Source organism: Silurus meridionalis, chromosome 6 (genome assembly GCF_014805685.1).
Source record: "Silurus meridionalis isolate SWU-2019-XX chromosome 6, ASM1480568v1, whole genome shotgun sequence".
NCBI classification, from domain to species: domain Eukaryota; kingdom Metazoa; phylum Chordata; class Actinopteri; order Siluriformes; family Siluridae; genus Silurus; species Silurus meridionalis.
The window spans coordinates 22148085-22169318 of NC_060889.1; the positions used below are offsets into that span (position 1 = coordinate 22148085).

General features: G+C 38.0%; 1 protein-coding gene and 1 long non-coding RNA gene across 2 annotated transcripts in view; both read right to left on the minus strand.

Moving 5' to 3' along the window:
• Window positions 1-21234, minus strand: part of LOC124387014 (golgin subfamily A member 6-like protein 7) — a 162810-nt gene that overhangs the window by 70149 nt on the left and 71427 nt on the right. The gene's annotated exons all lie outside the window — the stretch shown is intronic.
• Window positions 5095-7094, minus strand: LOC124387050. Its single transcript, XR_006926071.1, has 2 exons — window positions 5805-7094; window positions 5095-5707 (listed from the first exon to the last, which is right to left on the minus strand). It is a non-coding gene; the product is annotated as an uncharacterized LOC124387050 (long non-coding RNA).

The following is a 21234-nucleotide window of genomic DNA, read 5'->3' on the forward strand; positions in this document are numbered from 1 at the left end:
TAATTACAGCTCTCCAGATAATAGGAAATACGTTTTGGTGTAATTACCTTTATTCATCTTTCTCTGCTCCTCTGAAACCAGGAAATATAAAAGGTTAAAAAGTGCTGGCAAACATATGACCCACTGTCTGGGACATGCCTGATAAATGTCCACATTTTATCCACCCAACATGTGTATTCTAAATGAATATTCTTTTGTAGACATTAACATCTGATCTTGGAAGGTGAGCAAGTTTCAAGTTTAAAAAAAAATAGCTGCTTTCACAGATTTCTGTCTGGATTGAATAATGTCTGTCTGGTTTCACTAAAAAAATTTATTTAATCTTCAGCCAAATCTGCTCCTTCCTGTAACTCTTCACTATGATAAAAGTAAAAAGTTCAACACAGTGTAACAACATTCCAGTAATACTTTTGATTGCGTTTGATTACAGTGGTACATTATGATTTTAAAAACACTTTCACATTCTTACCTGCATTTTCCCCAGTTCTTTAATCACTGAGGATAAAACAGGTGAATTAGTTTTTAATAAATAAATAAATAAATAAATAAATAAATAAATAAAGGTGTTTAAAGTGGTAACTAGCTTATGCATTTTTCATAATGTGCTTCCCAGGTAATTTAAGGCAAGGCATTTTATAACAAACGCAACAAAATAGCCTGGGCAATGAAATACCACAGTGATGCATGAGCATGGATGTCACGGATGAAGGTGAAACAGCACGAAGAGCAAAAACTGTATAATCCTCATCATGTGAAAAGGTACAGTTTAATAAAGTGGTATTGTGTAAACTGCTTGTAACTTCGGGACAGTCGCACTGGATCTGTTTTGTCGTGACTCACAAGCATCAGCTCACGCAAACAGCTCATATGACAGTGATGGATTCACTGCGAACAAACACAAAATCTATAACCAGCAAATAACAGCAACACTTTTATTACTGACTGATGTGGTTTTCAGTGAATGCTTATGCATTTGTACACCAACTAATATTTGTTAATTGTTTTTTTAAATTAAGCCTGTTAGCTTGCTGCGTTTCTCAGTTACAAATTCTTTTAATAACATTTGTCTACTACAACAGTCAATTTATCTGTTTTCAAACATGATGTTTTGTGTTCTAAATGCTTGTCTTGTTTCAATGTTTGTATATTTAAATCATGCATATATATAATTTAATTATTAAAAATTAAGTTATTTAATAGTTACTTTAATTATTAATTCTAAAAACTTATACCTTATACCTCTGAGTCCAAAACATATTAAAATGTTTTAGTTATGTTGGGTAAATTATTTATAAATAAAAGAATAAATAGAATAAAATGTTTAATACTGCCATAAGTTTAGTGGGCAACACAAATTATATTGCGGATGTAAATTGTTATTGTCCTCTGATGTTATATTTTTATGAAATGATAAATAAATAATTGTGACATTTAGAAAACAAGTGTGTTAATGTAATGAGTAATGTGTTTTTATCTCAATTGTTCGTAAAGAAACTTCCATAGACCCCTTTCCTTTTAACTTGTGTTAAATTACCTGAGCTATTCTTAATTTGAATATATTATATTTATATATATATATTATATTTTATATATATATATATTTAAATATACCTAAACATACAGACTCGTGTTTTTGTAAACTGTAATTTATAATAATGTAGCACAATTCATTCATTTATTTATTGAAACAGTATTGCAGAGTGATATCTTTGATTACCTAATAATAGGTTAAACTTATTAGTGCTTACACACACCATACCACACACCACACCATACCACACACCATACCACACACGGACACTTTATACCACACCATACCGCACACGGAGACTTCTGTCATACCAGTCATACAACTCATACTACTACCTGTTCTTGCATAGTCACTGATTAGACAGAGAGAAAGGTGGAGCTCATTAAGCAGATTTCTTATACCTGGTAACCACAGTCCCTATATCCTGTAACAATAATCTGATGTACAAAGACAGAGACTAGATTTTTTTGCAAATTCCCCTAATCATTAACAAAAATAATAAACACTTCAACTGTTTGTCAGAAAAGGTGTGTTATGGAAGTGAGTATATATAGAGATAAAAATTTAAATTGAGACAATAATTCAATTGTCCTGTTTACAGATATGGAAAAGGACAACTGGACTCTCTCAAGTGCTAAAGATTTCCTAAACCTGCACCATTGAGAGCGTTCTGATGGGTAGCATCACTTCCTGGTTTGTGAACAGCACCATGCAGGACAGAGGGTGGTGCGTTCAGCTGAACATACCATCCACACCGAGCTCCCTGACCTGCAGGACATCTACAGCACGCGGTGCAGGAAGATTATGAAGGACCTCAGTCATCCCAACAATGGACTCTTTTCTTTGTTGTGTTCAGGGAAATGCTTCTGCTTCCTGAAAGTGAACACAGAGATTGAGGAGGAGCTTCTTCACGCAGGCCATTCGGAGTTTAAACCAGAAAACACACAGGATCTAAAAACTGGCCCACTCTCTCCATCATCACACTTTTTCTCTGCACATATCTCTCTCTACGCGCTACGACACTTTGACCTCTAGACTCGCACAGCACAGTGCACTTTATATTTTATACCACATCATACTGCACACGTACACTTTATACCACACCATACCACACACGGACACTTTATACCACATCATACCGCACACATGTACACTTTATACCACACCGTACCGCACACACGTACACTTTATACCGCACACGGAGACTTTATACCACACCATACTGCACATGGACACTTAATACAGTTACATAAACTACCTCAAATTGTTTACTGTTTTACTGCTTACTGCCATAAGTATATTTGTATATACATCTTTCTCATATATCTTTATATATTCCTATATTTTATATAGTTTTTATACTTTATTTATCTGCCTTCTTTTCTTGGTTTTATATTTCTCCCCATCCTATTCCCTCATGCCAGACCGTCGTAAAAAAAAAAAGCATTTCACTGCATGTCGTACCCTGTATGTATGTGCATGTCACAAATAAAATTTGATTTGATTTGAATACGTGGACAGAGGTTATGGTATAAACTGCAGTTAAATTTAAGCTACACATGTAATAAAAAAAGAATGACAAAGATTACCTTTCTTGTAACAGATAACTGCAGGTACTAGTCAAGTCAAGAAGCTTTTATTGTCATTTCAACCATATATAGCTGATGCAGTATACAGTGAAATGAAAGAACGTTTCTCCTGAACCCAGGTGCTACATAAAACATAAAACAACAGTCACAGAACAGAAGAACACAGGGCCAGGAACTAAGATCCTCGCCACATAAAGTGCATGTGTGCAACTGGTGCAAACAGTGCAAGAGACAACACAAGACAGTGCAAGACAACACAGGACAGTGCAGGACAATACACAATACACAAAATATAAAAATAAAAGCAGTAATGATAAAAAAAACTGTGTAATGTGTAATGATAAAAACTATCATTACACAGCAAGAGGAAATGTTGAATCGGAAACCTCTCTTGCCATCACGTGATGTGTCTGCAGTAAAATCTGTTGCAGTTGCTATAATCATAAACAATAATTGGGTACATTACACTGAAGCACTCAGTGTCTGTGTATCTGTGTTTTCTCAGCAATTTAAGTGGCCTCCAACTGCAGAACATCAGGATCAGGTTTCCATCGTCTGGACTCACATAATAAATTAACCCCCACCCCCAGAGTTCTCGTAACACTTCATCATGATTATCGGATTTCTGGCAAGCACTAAAGTCAGGAAAAACATAAATATATTATACAGTGGTGGACGCAGTGCAAAAACAATGTACTTGAGTTAAAGTAAATGTTTATAAAATTTATAAGCGTACGGAAGCCGAAGCGTTTGTTCATTCGCTCACGCTAATTGGGACACTTCCTCTTAAAGGGGCAATGCACTCACTGGGGCCTACCTCTTACAGGGGCTACGCTTTTCTTTATGTTTTTAAAACAAAAGTACATTTTAAAACAAGCTTTACAGCAGTCCTATTAACATGCACTACGGGGACATAGGCTGTACCCCCACAAAACTGGATAAAGTACTAGACCTAACGGAGGAGAAGTACATCCAGAAGACGGCTCAAAAAACCTTAAGCCAGTAATATCCCCTTCTGCTCTGTTTCTCTGCAAAACAGAGGGTACTAGTTTTCCGTCGGCTGATTGGAAGCCACATTCGGTGAAGGCGAGGCTGCACACGAGGCTGATGGTGCAGAGCCTGCAAAACACACTCAGTATCACTACGAACAAAATGGCCCTGCTGCTGACAACGTCTACATTTTATTGGGGCATTACGTGACAGTGAAGTGTGTGTACAAGGTTGCTGCAAAAACATAACCCGTTCAGAAAGTTCATTAGGCTGTTGCTGTTTCAACATCATCTCTTTCAATCCTGCTAATTCAGATATCTGGACAGATGGCTGCTGCTGTACACTATTATCCTTAAAAGTCTGTATGGCACAAATGGATGGAACAGAATGACTCCTAGCCCTATCAATAATAGGTCTACCTTCCCGTTCCCATCGAATTGCTTCAGCCCTTACATTACCACGGAACAAGGGACATTTTCTCTCTCGTGGCACATATAAAAGACGTTCAGAGCCCGTTGTTGGAGTAAAATTATTATGTGAACCAGGGTTGTTAGAATCAGAGGCCCCTGATGAAGGTACTAATGTCACCTCAGTCCATTCATGTACAAGTCTCTCATTTTCTTCCCTTAACTGGATCACCAAGTCTTGAAGCTCCTGCAGCTCGTTGTCCATCTTAATGAAGACCAGGAAATCATGTCCACCAGAAGCCTCTTACAGTGCTTGTTGAGTAGTGAAGTTTGATACACCGCTGTCCTTCTAAACAAAAAAACACAACAACCAAAAAGAACTACAGGGGGACAAAAATAAAGAAAAATGTCTGTTTATACACGTCCTGCCGACTACGCCAGATTGTAGCGTGAGGGGCCCAAAAGACCCCAATATGTACTTGGTTACCCGACTACACCACCCTGGGATCTACCCATGGGAAATACTAATTTAAATTAAACAGGTTCGGTGTGTACCAAATAAAAAGGAACAGACAGATTTCTTATTTTAGTGTTGGATTTTTATTAACCTCCTCAACACTTCCAGAATCAGTTAAAATATAAACCCTTATTATTAATACCTTATTTTATTTAAAACTACAACATGAATCATATTAAAAGGATACCAACTGTTACAATTACCAATTAACACCACACATTCCAGTGGATACAAAGGAAGACTGACAGGCCACAGGTGCAGGCCCACTTTAACCCCAAAAGGTTCACCCAAAATGGTGCCTGTAAAGGAAAACACATCAACACACACACACGCACGCACACCCACGCAAAGTGCCACACACCGTAAACTCATAAGATTCACACAGCATGCAGTGTAAACCGTAGCACAGATTCCATCATCAAAGGACCAACACCCGCAATCCAACCAGTGCTCCCAGATGATCCACTGGAAAGGAACAGATGCACAAAATCAGTTGGTTATCATACCATAAAATATCTGCAAACAATTCCCTATAGTCTTTTTAACAGTCAGCTAAACACGGCATCCATACAACATGATGGGTGCCTTAAATAAAGAAAACACCAAACAAACATTAAATCACAAAACCCAAAAATAAAGGGTAAAGAAGGACAGCAGTGACCAAATGCAGTTCCTAAAAAAAACAGAATAAAACATTAGAACTGCATAATCACATCATAATTTAAAGAAACACACATTTAGCATTATTTATTAAAAGAAACCCTACGAACCCCTCCGTTTAACCAGGCCTGCACAGCAATACCACACTCAAATGGCAAACAAGCAGCACATCCACAGTCCAGCCGCCAAAGAGCAGATCTGATCACCCTCTTACTAAATGCACAACACTTGCACATGAAGGATAAACGCAGCCTGATTAGAGAAGAAATCTGCCGATGAAACAAAAACAGACAATCAAGCAGCAACCATTCCTCACAGCTGCTCAGACACTTTATAAGCGTACGGAATCCGAAGCGTTTGTTCATTCGCTCACGCTAATTGGGACACTTCCTCTTAAAGGGGCAATGCACTCACTGGGGCCTACTTCTTAAAGGGGCTACGCTTTTCTTTATGTTTTTAAAACAAAAGTACATTTTAAAATAAAAGGCCCCATAAAGGACCTCACTACATAAATATGCTCTCTTTGTAAATAACAGAAAAATGGTTGCCACTTTAAATGTATTCTGAGAATTTTATTTGTCTTATGTAGAAGGGAGGGGGTAATGAAAGGTAATCAGTTCAGCAGAGCTAAAAGTTCCTCTAAAGGTGCTCAAAGAATAAATCCTACAGTTTGATGTTTGCAATTGCCTTGTGTCTGCTCATTTTCACCTTAGTGCCCTTTAGCGAAGTGGAGCGAGGTGTGTGATGATGTACTGTATATTACGCTGTGAATATTTCACTTACATAGGTGCTTGATGTATGTATGTGTAATCTCTCCTTTTTCATGGAAATTCAGTTTATCATATTTTTCCCTATATGAGTTATATTTATTGGTTATGTTGTTTCTTTGTGCAGTTTCACTGTGCTATGCAACTTATGCATAATGGCACTCTTTACGAGTTAAAGAAAGAGAATGCATTGGTGCATTCTCGTTCTTTAAGTCAAGGACTGACTTAAAGAACGAGAATGCACCCATCAGAATCTCTGAATGCCAAGGAGCAGAGACCCCATTTAAACTTTCATTTGAATAAAAGTACAAAAGTATTTGCCTTGAAATGTATTTAAGTATCCAAAGTTCTAATATATATTATGGCTATAATGTCCTGTTATCATTTTTGTCATTAGACTTTTGCTTAATCAACTGAGTTTATATAAAAGACTAATTTTATTCTTAGCACAACGATCTATTAATAGATTAATATTATTTAGTCACTGATAAAACACTGGCGTCTATTAAAATTATCATGTGCGCAAAACCTTGTTTTCAATTACTCCCAAAAAAAAAAGTAAATAGAAAAGAATAATAAAATCATGCAAATAAGGCCACGGGTGTTGTGGGAAATTCGAGTCAGGAGATTCTTTCATCATTTATTCCTCTCAAAATACTGATTCTGAACTGTATGTTGGTGATAAGCAACCAAGCCCAAATCCAAACAAGTTTAAAACATTTTTGTTCTTATCAGTAAGTAAGTAAGTATTATTACGTATAATGTAATAATAATTAAAAAGAAATCAGGGTACACTGCACCAATAGTTATTGTTTTGTGATCACTGTCAGTTTAAAGTTTTAAAATGATGACACTATATATACAGCACCTACAGACTGGGCAAAATTAACTTTGGGGAAACTATAATCTGACAAAAGCAGTATCTGTAACAGACTTTGTATTTAAACTAATCTCTTCAACTGTTAACAGACCAATATCTTCTACTATTTTCCTGTTTTGCTCTCTTAACTACTAACCACAGAGAGTTGTGGCAGGACCTATTTCTATTTTGATACAAATTAATGTTAATAACAGTAACAATATTCAATACATTTTACATTATATATTTACTTATGTAAAGAATTACAACTTACCTCTTTTAGTTAACCGCATAATGAACAATACTACTTCCTGCTTATATGTAAACAAAATGTACTAATAAAATGGTGGCCTGCATAAAAACATCAGAGAATGAATTTAGTCAGAATTTCTAAAAGAGATCGTATTAAAAAAAATAATAATAATAAAAAAAAAAAAAAAAATAAATAAATATATATATATATATATATATATATATATATATTAGCACTCATGAGTTCACAATGTGTTGGAGTTTATTGGAGTTGATAGCACTGTCACATCATCCACATATTTAGCTACTTCCCCATCTCACAACAGGAAATATGAAAAAATATATATATTCAGACTGATACATACAGTGCCCTCCACAATTATTGGCACCCCTGTTTAAGATGTGGTCGTGGACTTCTAAAAATTCTCCTTTTTTTTAAAACAACATAGAACCCAAATGCAAAAAAAGAGAAAAATCCAACCTTTCATTTAAGTACATAACTTTGGTGGTAAAAAAAATCATACATTTAGAAAAATGCACATTATCTCATTTGTCAAATGTTACAGTACATTTATAGCATTTGTCAGATGCTCTTATACACAATGACTTACAGCTATTTTATTAATACACTCAGCAGTTGAGGTTTAAATGCGTTCAGTGGCCCAGCAGTGGCAGTTTTGTGTTGCTGGGGTTTAAACTCACAACCTCGGAACCCCTTGGTTTGACATAACAAACCAATTGAAAAAGTTGCATGAAAAATGTGGGGAAAAAGCTTTCCATACATGAGACCACAGTGCCTGAGTCACTTACCACTGAAAAAAAGCTCACTAAAATCAATAAATACAATACAATTGCATATATGTTAAGAGTTATTGTTGTGAATAATACCATATAATACAATATAAAGCTTCAGTACAAAAGTGGATCTTACCCGCTACAGTGATATAAACAGTGATGTCATCATACCAGGATTTATCCTCAATCAGGCACATAAACACTCCTTCATCAGAGACTCTGAGAGCTGAGAGTTTGGGTGAAACATTGCCTTTATCTAGCTCATCTTTAAAAAGTGATATTCTTTCTCTGTAGTGCTGAGCCTGATCTTCATATCTGTCTTTGTGATTCTAATAGTGATGCACTAATGAAGCCACTTCCTGCAGTCTTATCCACCCCACTGTCATGTCCACAGCATTAGTAGTGGGTTTGATAAAACAGGGCAAAACCAGATCTTCACCAGCTACAGCAACAAGAGGAGCTGCTGAACCAACCAACCTGTAATAGTGTTTTTAAAAAGGAAAGAACACTGTGCATCATTATTTATTATTTCTGTCTGTAACAAAACTGAGATTATTTAATTGTGGGGGAGGAAAAGGAGGGAAGGAATAGAAGGAGCTCATCTACACTCTTAATCTAAACACAAAGAAGAAATTGAAACACATGATAACAGCTATTACATCATCAAACATTTTTAATATCTGCAGTCTCATTACAGCCTCAGAAGCATTTTGCATACAAATTTAGTGGTAAAAGCGCTGAAAGTGGAATGCGAGCGTCCGTATATTTATGCTTTTACATTTAGCAGAAATGGGCAAAATCTATCATTAAAACATGTTTTTTGATTATTATTATTATTATTATTATTGTTGTTGTTGTTGTTGTTGTTGTTGGTGGTGGTGGTGGTGGTGGTGGAGGTGTTGTACTTTATAAATATAACCTTAATTATATATATATTTTTTTTTTTATTGATGTTTTATTTCTCAGATGTCTCTGACACCAAAATATTAATATATTAGTTACAAAAATATGTTCACAGTGAAATACTTTGCACTCGAAGCATTTTACTTCATTTAAAAAAAAATAAATTTCAAAATCACTGGATCTGTCAATATATAGGAATCAGTGAACTAGTATTTTGATCAAGTATGAAAAAAACATTTACATAAATCCTGATGCAGATTAGTGCATAATTCACTTTTAAGGTTCAATTATATTAAGTTTTGTTTTTCAGGATTTGTGGTAATTGTCATTCGAAATCACCAGATCTGTCAATACAATAGAGACAGAAGAATGTCAGTGCAAAGAATTGCAAATCTCATTAATCCATATTTTTCAGGGTAGAACATAAAAACCATATTAATTGTTTATGCAAAGTCTTACCTGAAAAGAAAATTAAAAAACAAACTAAAACCTGTATATACATTTCAGCATTGATGAGGCCTTTTCAGATGTGAAAGCTGCCCATTCCATAGGCACTAATGCACCCTCATACCATCAGAGATGCAGGTTTTTGAACTGAGCCCTAATAACAAGCCTATTTTCTTTTTAGTCTGAAAGACTTGGTGTAAAAAAAAATACATTTTGATTAATCTCTACATACAGTAGAACAGTTTTCCACTTTGCCTCAGTTCATTATAAATATGCTTTGGCCCAGAAAAGATGGTGGCATTTCTGGATCAAGTTCACACCTGGCTTTTTCTTTGCTTTTTTTATGGATGACACAGTAAACGGTGCTTACAGACAATGATTTCTGGAGATGTGACTAAGCCTATGCAGTCATTTCCATTACAGAATCATGCCTGTTTTTAATACAGGGCTGCTTAAGAGCCTAAAGATCATGGACATGCGTTAATATTTATTCTTGTCTCTTGTGCACATATTTCTTCAGATTCTTTGAATCTTTTTATTATGTACTGAAGATGATATGAGTTTCAAAATCTTTGTAATCTGATGTTGAGGAACATTATTTTAAATGGTTTCACAATTTGTTTTTCACAAATTGGTGAATCTCTGCCCATCGTTTGAGAGATGCTGATACTCTTTATATCAGTGGCGGGCCGTCAGGGCCAGCAAAGCCTTTTTTTGCTGGCCTAAACACTATCAGAAGCACTGACCTAAATTTCAATCTAAATTCTAATATTTGTTCTAATAAATTATATTAATTTATTTCAAAATTTATTCTCTTCGTTTCATAGTGTTTCTCTTAGCTGCACTGCGTACGTGTATGTAGATGTTAGATTTTTTTGTTCAGATTTCAGCCTTCATGTGCTGCCATGTCAATCTAATCTGCCCAGGGCCTTCAAAGTCTGTACTGCTGGCTTTTATACCTTGGTCTCTATTAGAATTGTATCTGTTTCTTTAACCAATCAGATTTCAAATTTGCCTATTTATTGAACCAGTGAATGAATAGCAGAGGATTGACTGCTCCAGACCACAATGCTTTTGATGCAAAATGGGATTCACACCCATGATACTATTTTAAAATATTCAAACAAACCCAAAGATTATTATTTTTTTTTTGCAGTTATTTTAAGTTTTTAAATATTTGTTGAAATGACCAGGACAATGGGAAAACAGCCAGAGAATCATTGTAGTAGCAAAAGCACAGTCATCTCTTTTATTCATCAGTGCATAGAGTACATTTATAGACTGACACAGACATTAAATATTTATTTATCTGCAAAACAGCATGAACTCTTCTTGTAGTTTACTAGCACAATTTATTTTAAGGAACTCAGCTGGTAGGTTGTTACAAACATCTTGCCGAACTATTCACAGATCTTCTGTGGATGTACTGTAGGCTGTAGGCTGTAGGCCCAGCGGTGGCAGTAGCCAGGTCAAGAACCCCAAAAGTGCAAGAGAAGAAGAGTGACTAACGCGAGAGTGATGTGTTGTGTGAAAAACATGTTGGGGAATGGTATTCGTGTCTTGAGATGTGCTGTGGAGAGGTCTGTCTCGATTTACAAATATGTTGGCTGAATAAAGAAAGAACCCAAATCAACCACACGCTTGTTGTCTTCTTCGAGTGTGCTACAAATTTCTGGCGACGAGGATGGGATGGAGATGCCGTTTTAATTCACGATGACCATGAGCATGAACATTGAGCAACTACAAGACCAGCTGAGCGAGGCCTTGCTCCGGCTGCGGCTTGATCAATTGCAAGAGGTGTGTGTGTATGCTAAATTGTCAGTAGATGGACAGAGTAAACGGCACTCGCTGATCAGATTAATAAGTGGGTCAGTAGAGAATGTTATCGAGACAGAAGATGACGATGATGTAGCCTGGCAACACGTGAAAGATTTGTTAGAGTTTGCCAGAGGGATGACGCAACACAGCGATGGAGCGGACCAAGATGGCGCCGGCGATACAGACAGGAGTTTATCGGAGCTCGCGCGTTTAAAGAAACAGTACGCTGAACTGCATCGTAATTTCGAGCTGTCTACCAGTATGCTGAGGAACGAAATCCAGCGCGTGAGTCTGAATGTTCCTGATGTTTCAAGCTCCCCTGTTTCAGAAGTCACCATTAGACGGGATTTCAAGATTAATGGCCAAATAGGGGAACGGGGACAGAAAGATAAACTGTCATACAACAATTTGGTACACCAGATTGAGGCTGGAATAAATAAAGGACACAGAGAGTCTGAAATTATTGATGCAGTGATCAGAGCAATCAGTCCAGGTATGAGCCTGCGTGATATGCTGGAAATTAAAACCGACTTAACCCTTTCCAAACTGCGTACTATCCTAAAAGGCCATTATAAGGAGGAAAGCCCAACCGACTTGTATCATAGATTAATAAACATCACTCAGGAGAGCCGCGAGTCACCACAAAATTTCCTCTTTCGAGCTATTGAATTAAAAGAAAGACTTTTAGCTGCTGCTCGAGAACCGGAGGAGAAGAATTATACAGCCCTGCCCTCATACAGAAAAGATTCAGACGGGCGCTGGGGACAGGTTTGTCAAATGATCACATAAAATATCAGCTTAAGGCCTGCCTTGACGTTCCTTCAGTCACAGATGAAGTTCTTATCACAAAGATGAACGAAGCAGCAAGCCTAGAGTCAGAAAGGCAGCAAAAATTTTAAAAAACTGCCCATGTAAAAGAGACTAAAGTCATGGAGATCCAGGGAGAACCACATCAGAACCAAGAAAGCATGGCTCGTGTACTCTCAGGTAAAGAACAGTCCACACACACACACAAGTGAAAGTGTTAAGAACACCACAAGTCACGGAGAAGAAAGACTCTGAGCTCTATGAGGTCGTCCAGCAGCTGAAAAAGGAGATCGGAGAAATGCGGAAGGTGATGGCTACCTACCGTTCTATTCAGCCACGAGAAAGGAAGCGAGGGTGCCGTGGATGTCAGGAACAAGGTAGAGGTGACCAATGTGACCATTGTTTTAAATGTGGAGAAAGTGGACATCTTTCCAGAGGGTGCAGGGGACCGTTTACAGGAAGAAAAGAAAAGGGACAATTAAAAGACTGTATGGCAGTAACAGCTCACACTACGTCATCGCAGTTGCAGAAACATCAAAGTATGCTCCTGTGTGACAGCATTAAGCAACTGGAGGACAGAGAAACAGCAAAGCGGAAGGAGAGCAACCTAAAACTGCTTCAATCCGTAAGTGCCAATCAGCTATCCACCAAACACAATGCGAAGTTGCTGAATTTGATCGGAGAGAAGTGTGTGGTAAATTGTTTTCTTAATGGAGTGCCAACACAAGCACTATGGGATACAGGGTCACAAGTGTGTCTCATAAATGAAAAGTGGAGAAAAGAACACATCCCACACACCATGCCACGTAGTCTTGAAGAGATCCTAGGTCCAGGAAGTCTCACCGGTCGGGCAGTAAATCAAACAGTCATTCCGTTTGAAACCTGGGTGGAAGTGACGTTCACACTGGGAACAGACAAAGTCACACCGCTGGAATTGGAGGTACCTGTCTTGGTTTCTAATGAGGATGGGGTGGCAGAGGAACCAATTATCGGTTATAATGTCATTGAGTATCTTCTGAATAACGGTGTTGAACAGCCTAATGGAGTAACAACCACAGCCATGAGTACTGCCCTGTCCTGTGACTGCAAGAAAGCAGAGGTTCTACTGAACTTAGTGAGAAGCAATAATGAGGAGTACAGCGAGGGAGTGGCGAGAGCAGGGAAGTCACTAACAAAGATTCCAGCCAAACAGGCTACAGCTGTAAAATGTTGCATCAAAACCGGTCCTATATTGGCTGACCAGAATGCCTTGTTTGTACCAGATGAGTGCGCACGGTGGCCAGACGGACTAAGGGTAGAAGAAAATATTGTTCGCCTCCAGAAAGAAACATGCTCGCACATTTGCATTCCTGTGTATAACGATACTGTGCATGACATCGACCTGCCTCCACACGCAATTCTGGGCTATATACAGCGAGTAAAAGACATCTACCCAGCCGAGGTGAAATTAGTGACAGCCCAGCGGGAGAATGCATGTAACACCACCACATTCACCACACAAGACCCGCTCCTCAAAGACAGTAAACAAGCTCATCAATGTTTAGAAAATGCTGAGGAGGTGGTAACAACCCAGCCGAAAGACCTATGGAACCCTCCTGTTCGCATTGAACATTTAACACCTGAACAGCAACGGAGAGTAAAACAGCTTTTGAAAGAGGAGAGTAATGCTTTTGCCCGTGATGATGGCGATGTTGGATGTATTCCGTCCCTTCAGCTAAAAATCCGCCTCCATGACATCACACCAGTAAAGCACATTTACATGTCGGTTCCGAAGCCACTACATAAAGAGGTTAAAGAATATTTGGAGGATTTGTTGAATATGGGATGGATCACTAGCTCGAAGTCACCGTATTCTTCACCGGTAGTATGTGTGCGTAAGAAGGATGGAACGCTCCGCCTCTGCTGTGACTACCGGGAGTTAAATAAGAAATCCATTCCAGACAGACACCCAATACCCAGAATACAAGACATGCTTGACAGCTTGGTGGGCAGCACCTGGTTTTCAGTTCTCGATCAAGGTAAAGCTTATCACCAGGGGTTTGTAGAGGAATCCAGCCGACCTCTTACTGCGTTCATAACACCGTGGGGATTATATGAATAGGTGAGAATTCCGTTTGGATTGTCCAATGCACCGGCTGAATTCCAAAGAAGCATGGAGGAGTGCCTGAGAGAACTGCGGGATGAGGTATGTCAGCCTTACCTAGATGATAATTTAGTCCATTCGAAAACATTTGATGATCATCTCCAGGATCTAAGAAAGGTATTGCAGTGTTACCAGAAGCATGGTGTTAAGCTCACGCCTAGAAAATGCGAAGTGTTCCAGAGTCGGGTACGATTTCTAGGGAGGTTAGTGACTAAAGATGGGTACACAATGGACCCTGCTGACATTGCTCCGGTTCAAGCCCTAAAAGAGAGGACCCCTAAAACAGTTGGAGAAGTAAGGAAGTTACTAGGATTTCTTTCCTACTACCGGTCATACATCGAGAACTTCTCCCGCAAGGCTGCGGCTCTTTATATGCTGCTCACTGATACGACGACACCAAAAACAAAAGTACAGCTGAAGCAGAAGGGCCAGGGAAACGTCGCCAAGGACAGCTTGCATCATCACATTCTGTCACATGGACTGAAGAACATCAAAAGGTCCTCTGCGAATTAGTGGACTGCTTGTCCAACCCACCTGTGTTGGGCTATCCAGATCTGAATGAACCATTTGTGCTACACTGTGACGCTTCCCAGGAAGGCCTCGGTGCAGTGTTATATCAAAGGCAAGGAGGCAAGTTAGTGGTAATAGCTTATGGATCAAGAACCCTAACTGCTTCTGAGAAAAATTACCACCTGCATTCAGAAAGTTGGAGTTCTTGGCCATGAAGTGGGCGATCTGTGAGCGGTTTAGAGATTATTTGTACTATGCACCATCCTTTATTGTGTACACAGACAATAACCCTCTCACATATGTGTTGACAACAGCCAAGCTCAATGCAACACCATACAGATGGGTAGCCGAACTTGCCGATTTTCGATTCGCCATTAAATACCGTCCAGGAAAGTCGAATGGGGATGCCGATGGTCTCTCACGCATGCCACTGTCAATGGAACAGTACATGGGAACCTGCTCAGAGGAGGTACAACCTGAAATTATGGTCAGTATATCTCAGTCAGTGATGGTACAAAAACAGGAGAGAAGCCTGTGGTTGTGTCCACTGACCGTTACATCAGCACTGGCAGTAAGACAAGAGGAGGATTTGCTCCAATCAGTTGCAGAGATCCCTAAGGAAGTCCTGAGAAAAGCTCAGGAAGACGATCCTGAAATAAAAGAAATTTTGATGTGTCTTAAGTCAAAATCCCGACACATAAGCAGGAGCCATGGCAAAGAAGCTCGGGGACTGTCAAGGGAAATAAGCAGACTGCACTTGGATGCACATGGTCTTTTGTTCCGGAAAACAGCAACCCGTCATCAGCTGGTCCTGCCAAAAAAATATCATGCTCTTGTTTACAAGGAACTACATGAAGACATGGGCCATCTCGGAGCTGAACGAGTGATGAACTTGATCACGGATAGATTTTATTGGCCTCGCATGCAAAAGGAAGTAGAACACCACATCACACATGTTTGCAGTTGTCTGAGAAACAGGCGTCCGAACAAGGTAACCCGAGCTCCTCTGACGAATATTACTACAACCTATCCGTTTCAGCTGGTCTCCATTGATTTTTTACATCTAGAGAAGTGTAAAGGGGGTTATGAATACATTTTAGTTGTAATGGACCACTTTACACGGTTTGCTCAAGCGTATGCATGTAGAAACAAAAGTGCCAAGACAGCGGCAGAGAAGGTGTTCGGTGACTTTGTTTTGAAGTTTGGTTTCCCAACAAAACCGCACCACGACCAAGGAAGGGAATTCGACAACAAGCTGTTTGCCAAATTGCAAGAGTACAGTGGTGTGCAAGGTTCCCATACAACCCCATATCACCCACAGGGAAACGGACAAGTTGAGCGGTTTAACCGCACATTGCCTGCAATGCTGAGAGCTTTACCCGAGACCGCAAAAACAGACTGGAAGACATCACTCGGTTGTGAATGCATACAACTGTACAAGAAATGAGGCAACGGGGTTCGCACCATACTACTTCTGTTTGGCCGTACACCAAGATTGCCTATTGATGTTATGTTTGGTATACAAGCACAGGACCAAAACTTCTCTTACGATGACTATGCTGAGAGCTGGAGAAAGAGAATGATTGAAACATATGAGCTAGCCTCAAGAGTATCCAACAAGGCGAAGGAGAGAGGAAAAGCTTTATATGACAAGAAAGTGCACGGAGCTGAATTGTTTCCTGGTAACAGAGTATTGGTCCGTAATTTTAAGGAGAGAAGTGGACCTGGAAAACTCAGACCATTTTGGGAAGAGCAAATTTATGTGGCACCCAGAGGAAGTATCCGGATAGTCCAGTATATGAAGTCCGACCGGAAAATGGGAAAGGAAAAGCAAGAATACTTCACAGAAACCTTTTGTTACCATGTGACTACTTACCTGTAGAAACAGAACATCGACCCGGAGAATCAGGAGAAGATAAGAAGAAAACCATGCTGAGAAAACCCTCAAAACGGGAAAATCAGATGCATTGTGACAACTCAGATGATGATGATGATAATGATGATGTTTGGGAAAGTCTGGTCAGAATGCCATTTGGCAGAGAGAGTCGAGATTACAGCCGCTGTCAACAGTCAGAACCACTAGAATCGCATCCAGAGGATACAGCAATGCTGAACAGTGCAGAGTCAGAGGGAGAAGATGAGGTCTCATCAGCAAGAGAAGAGGTTGTAGAAACCGATGAAGCTGAAAAGATTGACGCAGAGATTCCTTCGCAACAAGTCTGCAAAAGAGTATATCCTTTGAGAAACAGGAAAGCAAAAGAAATGTTTAGTTACAACACCCTAGGTCAGCCTAGTATTGTGGATGTTTAAAAATGCAGAGTTACGGTATTAGTTACGGTGTTAATTGCACTTTAGTTCTACAAAGTTAATCAGTTAAGTTAAAAGAAAAGAAATTGCTTAATTTATTTTTTGTGTTTATCAATGTTCAGTTAATAAGTACATTCCAGAAAATAACACAGATAATGTAGATTGTTTCCATGGGGTAAGGTTAATTTCCTTTAGTAAAAGTACAGATTCCTGTTAACGAACAGTGATGGTGGCAGAAGATCATGGTGCACAATGATGTCTGCTGCAAACACACAACATAGAAAAGGAGATAAATGGCGTGTGTCGCGTGCAAAAGTACAGCACGAGTACTCGAAATGTTGTATCACTGACTTCTAACCAAGGAACAATTTCATTGGTGGAACCAAAAGTGTATTCTGAGAATGTCGGGACCACATTCTATTTTGTAGGGGAGAATGTGGGGAAATCTCGAATATACTGATAGTTTTGTGGTACAATCTAGCGCCCAGCCCCCTAATAGTGTTCGTTCTGGGAATTGTCCGTTTGAAAAATCTTTATTGAATCAGTTAGCACACATTTGTATATTCACAATCAGGTAATTAATGCCCAGCGGGTGGCAGTAGCCAGGTCAAGAACCCCCAAAAGTGTAAGAGAAAAAGAGTGAATAACGCGAGAGTGATGTGTTGTGTGAAAAACGTGTTGGGGAATGGTATTCGTGTCTTGAGATGTGCTGTGGAGATGTCTGTCTCGATTTACAAATATGTTGGCTGAATAAAGAAAGAACCCAAATCAACCACACGCTTGTTGTCTTCTTCGAGTGTGCTACAACTATTTTAACATTGTCAAGTCAAGTCACATTTTATTTATTTAGCGCCTTACAGCAACCAAAAGGAGCACAATGCACTTTCCAGTAAAAAAAAAAAAAAATAGACAGTAGACAATAAAATATAAGAAATATAAAAAATATAAAAATATAAGAGCACAATATATATTGTGTATGAAAGTGTGTGTGTGTGTGTGTGTGTGTGTGTGTGTGTGTGTGTGTGTGTGTGTGTGTGTTACAACAATAAGATTATTATTATTCCAAATAGAGGAATTTGGAAAACATATAAATTATTATTATTTGGTAATAAAGTGCTGAATAAAATACTGGAATAAATTATTGTTCTCCATATTTATTCTAGTGATGCCTAACACTCTCTCTTTCTCTCTCTCTCTCTTTTATATCCTGAAAAGTGAACTGTAACAGACTTACCACAGGGTCGCTATATTTGATAAGGCACAAATACAGGGTTATCAAAATCCGTTACCTCCCCCTATTTCACATGCAATGACTTAAAAGTTCTCCATATTTACTCTGGTGATGCCTAAAACTCTCTCTGTAATATATCCTGAAAAATATTTGGGAATAGAGGGAGGTAACGGATTTTGACATCCTGTAATAATGCCTTATCAAATTTGGTGACCTTGCTGTAAGTTTGTTCCTGATGACATGAGACCCAAATATTTTTCAGGATGTAAGAGAGAGAGAGAGTGTTAGGCATCACTAGAATGAATATGGAGAACAATAACGAATTTTAGTATTTTATTCAGCACACACTTTCATACACAATGTTAACACAATGAATAAAACAAAAGAAATATATACAATTAACAGTCTAAAGCATCCGCATCTGACCACATTTTATTAGCCTTAATTAATAAATAACATTCAGCGTGTTTAAAAAAGAAGCAGTAATGAAAATAGAGAGGGTAAAAGCATTTAATTAGCTATGTTTTATTAAGTACTGTAAATGAGTCTTTTATGAACAGTTCATGGCGCATGCAACTGTTTCTTTGTAGCACGACGGCACTGTTCTGCATGTGCGTTAAAGGTAGCATGCACGGCGCTAGGCATGTTCTCGCAACAACATTTAATAAACAGTAGACGCCGATGTTTGCATTTATGCTGTTTGCGTAGAGAACTTCTCTAGACGATCTATTTTAAGCTGCATTTTAGCAGCAGCGCCCTCTATGGTCACAACATACGATGGTCACAGAATCTGGTGTAACACCTGTAACGTTTTGTTTGATAGGTTTATATACATAGCTTCTTAGCATTAACGCAGAAACTAAATACTACGTGTCATCTTTTTGTTTGAAGCGAGGTTTTTTTTTGCATTTCTTTATATTTTACAATTAAAATGTTATACGCAACCTGTTTCGTGCATGCGCACTGGTAGCCCACACATTGTGGGCTGACAAACTCCGCAGCACAGATCATGTGCAAGGTGTCAGATTACAAATGCGCGTTGTAAAGAATAGAAGCGTTTACAGCCTGCTTTATACTCTTCTTCAATTCTTTTATAATAGTCATGGTTAATTACTAACATTGTTTTCAATATTTTTGATTGTTATAGTTAAATAATTATTATTATTATGTATGCTTATAGCTGTGTCACTATTACTCTTTTATAGAAAACCACAACCTTATTCAGATACAACTATTTGCACCATCTGATAATTATTCTGTATAACAATTTATTGTATTTAAGTGGCGGAGAAATGGGTTATTACCTGTAAGCGAGTCGTAGGTCTGTCTCTAACCGGACAGCCTCTGGCGTTTCAGCATCCTGAGTCAGCAAACTATTCCATATGGGTGAAGAGCTACTAAAAGCCAAACATTTTTTCAATGTCCTTCTTCTGTCTTCTGCACTCATCCTCTGCCTACTGTTCTTACATCTCCTCTTCCCTCTTTCTCCTCTTCCTATTGCCTGTCCTTTGCATTTCTATCTCTTCCTCATTACTTCTCTATTACTCCTCTTCCTTTCTTATCTACTCAAACCCCTTCTATTAACGTGTGTGGACAATTAAGTACTTTGCGAGTTAGCGACCCATTTATGTTCGCACAATTTATGTTTCCTGGTTTTGATCTTGCTTCACTTTGTTTATTGTTGTTCACTAATACATTATCCTGGATTACTTACATGACTTATTTTGTTTGTTGTGTTTAGAGAAAAGGTAAAAATGTGATTTGTGTAAACAATCCAAATGATATTTAATGATAGGATTTTTGTATTATGGGCATAAATGTCTAACATTGGAAACTTGTATGTACAGTATGTAATCACTGTAAAACAATTGAAAACTTACAAATTAATAAAAACAATTTTAGACCACAGTCTTAATTGTTTTTGAGGATGTTGACCTCAGTTTGCAGAATAGTGAGATATAGTGCAGGATATGGATAAAAGAGCCTTGTATTTGGGAATCTCTCTTTGTGGAAAATTAGGTACAATATGATCAAATTACATTGTTTAAATACAATTGAATAATAATATTGTACATTATTAGTACATTTCTACATTTGCAGAATGCAGAAATATATACATTTTATAATAAAAAGTATATATTTTATATTCAATTTGTTTATCAAATAGAATTTTTGCTTCTTTTCTTTTGTTTTTTTCAATCCTTTCTTTGCTGCTTGCTTCTTATATTGACATATTCTGAATGACATTTTCCAAAACACTTTTAAGACTTAAGACGTTTGTGACAAGATGCATTCTTCAATTCTCGGTTATTGATTTTATTTTCTCTCAGCTAGTAAAAAGAATGTGAGTGTTATGAGACTATGAAGGACTTTAGGAAAATTCGGCATTTTATTCATTCATCCATTCATTTTTCATTTATTATCATAATGTGCACTTAAAGAATCCAAAGCCAGTAAATGACTTAATTTTCTGAAGACTTCTATGTAAATACTTATATTTGTTTTCACAAATTAGATAAACCAAAAACAAAAACTGCAGAAGGACAGATAACCTTTAATGATACAATCCATACATGCATGCAAAACATCTAGAAGTAAAACAATGCTCAAAACAACACAGTATTTACAATTGTAACTACTATAATTAATCACTTCTTCTCCATAATGTGGAGGATCTGTGGCAAGACATACATCTAATCTG